Consider the following 463-nt stretch of genomic DNA (forward strand, 5'->3'; position numbering starts at 1 on the left):
GTGTCGGAAGCTTCTGGATGAACCCCACAGTGTCCGTGAGGAGTATGGACGGGAAAGAGCCTTGGAAGCCCGGGAGGGAGAGGCGGCTGGAAGAAGGGAGGGAAGAAAAGGAGGGAAGAATGGAGGGAGGGAAGGAGGGAAGAATGGAGGGAAGGAGGGAGGGAAAGAGGGTGGAAGGGGTTACCGAACCGAGTGCGTCACGAGAAGAAAAACCAGGCCGCGTGCATGGGACTTAAACAAGGGAAAAAAAGGCGCGGGAGGAGGGCGGGCAGGGAGCCCTACCGTGTGGTAGGGTCCAGCGTGGCAAAGAGTAGGTCCTCGGCGAGCGCCCCCGCCTGCGTGAGCCGGTTCAGGAGTGTCGACTTTCCGCTGTTGGTATAGCCCACCAAGGCCACCACGGGGTATCCCTGCACACATTGGATAAGGGAGGAAAATAGACCCTATTATAAACTCACGACGCAGG

The sequence above is a fragment of the Nannochloropsis gaditana genome (assembly GCF_000240725.1).
Source record: "Nannochloropsis gaditana CCMP526 unplaced genomic scaffold scaffold359, whole genome shotgun sequence".
NCBI lineage: Eukaryota > Eustigmatophyceae > Eustigmatales > Monodopsidaceae > Microchloropsis > Microchloropsis gaditana.